The following is a 1703-nucleotide window of genomic DNA, read 5'->3' as shown; positions in this document are numbered from 1 at the left end:
CTCACATAACCTAGTACATGCAGAGGCGGATCCAGGATTTGAGGCTTATGGGTTCCTACCGTAATTTCAAATTAATATGCAATAATAATTGGGTTCACAGTCATATGTTTATCTTTAGTAAATTTCTTAATATAAATACAGAGTCTACGCAAAAGTTACTGGATTCCAGAAAACCCGTAGTTTATTCACTCGGTCCGCTCCTGAGTACATGAGTCATGACCATCAATAATGGGTTCCGATGTGTATTATAAAAATTTTCTTCTCAGCCTCTTACAAAAAATGGGTTCTAATTTCTAACTACTACTACAACAACTATTTTCATATAATAATAATCCCACAGCTAATCCCTCTTCCCACCTGAGATTATCAACAAAGAATCGTGTATAGAACCAGAAGTTCTATTAAATTAAGCCACTCCTTTTTAGTTTGACATTATTTGGTAGGAGTCTAGAGGCGAATCTAGAATTTGAAGTTGCGGGTGCACTTTTTTATTCAACTAAATTTTGCTTTGTATCTAGGGTGCCCACTATTAATATATCACTATTTTATAAAGACATATACTTGTATACACGGAATTTTGTCGAACTTTACGTGTGCCGGTGAACCCTCTGCATAGGTCCCCTAGGGTTCTATTAAATTAAGCCACTCCTTTATAGTTTCACATTATTTGGTAGAACAGACATTCAGATCATGACTTTTTTTTTTTTTTGGCTGAAATTTTTCTTGTCGATTAAAATAGACGTGAAAATAATATGCTCTGCATAAGGTGAGAAGAATTAGTTACTTCGCTTGGCATAAAGAGGCGCGCATACATGAAACATAAAATTCTCAATCTGCAGGAAATCCCACATCGAAGCTAACAAAAGCCAGAAAGGAGAGAACTGATATAAAAGCAGCAGGCCGTGAACAAGCTAAACCATACCTTTCTCGGCCTTTTGGCTAAGATCAAGTGTAGTATCTGTTCTTATCAGTTTAATATCTGATATGTGAGCCATCGACTCACACGATATTAACTCAATTTTTTAAGGGGGAGAGTCCATTAAGGTAGCTTGCTATCTGGCCTCTCAAGCGTCGCCCATGCGTTGCACTACTGCATGGGCCAGGCGCACCCCGCCAAATTTAGTCTAAATTTCTTAACGGGCCTTGCTTAATATTGCCTAATTAGTATGTGATTTTGTACTTTGATTATACAAAAATGTTACTGACCCAAAGTAATATGTACGTGAAAAAAAGAAAGAAGGGAGATATTTATCTTCCTATTATGATCATGTGGCAATGACTCATAATTTTAAACATTAGAGTTGGTTAACCCTATTTTGAAACAAAGACATATTAAAAAAGGTTAGTGTAGACTAATTTTGATGTTACTAATTTAAATAAAATTCGTGGATTTATGGACTGCGTTAACAATCTCTATAGAGAATAAATACACTAGAAATTATTCTCTTTTCGTATTATTACATTTTATTTTCATAAGAGGAACAAAAGGACATATTTATTAAAATAGTTTGCCGATAACTTTTTTTAAAGAAATATACATCTTGAAACCGAATTAAAACAGAGAGAATTTCTCACACTTAGGATATTTGTTTGATCGACCTATAATTGGATGAAATTGCAAAATCTTATTGTTTTTAAAAGGCAAAATACCTTAAACCACTCCTAAATTTGGTTCAGATTATTAGTATTCACCCCTAAATCTT

The 1703-nt window shown here is 34.1% G+C and overlaps 1 non-coding gene across 1 annotated transcript; it reads left to right on the top strand.

The window, feature by feature from the left end:
• The first annotated feature begins 918 nt into the window (after positions 1-918).
• On the top strand, positions 919-1114 carry LOC138882517 (U2 spliceosomal RNA). Its single transcript, XR_011404113.1, has one exon. It is a non-coding gene; the product is annotated as a U2 spliceosomal RNA (small nuclear RNA).
• Positions 1115-1703: the final 589 nt, after the last annotated feature.

This window comes from Nicotiana sylvestris, chromosome 11 (assembly GCF_000393655.2).
Source record: "Nicotiana sylvestris chromosome 11, ASM39365v2, whole genome shotgun sequence".
In the NCBI taxonomy this organism is placed as follows: domain Eukaryota; kingdom Viridiplantae; phylum Streptophyta; class Magnoliopsida; order Solanales; family Solanaceae; genus Nicotiana; species Nicotiana sylvestris.
The sequence above is the reverse complement of the archived record's forward strand: the minus strand, read 5'-3'. Positions and strand labels throughout refer to the sequence as shown.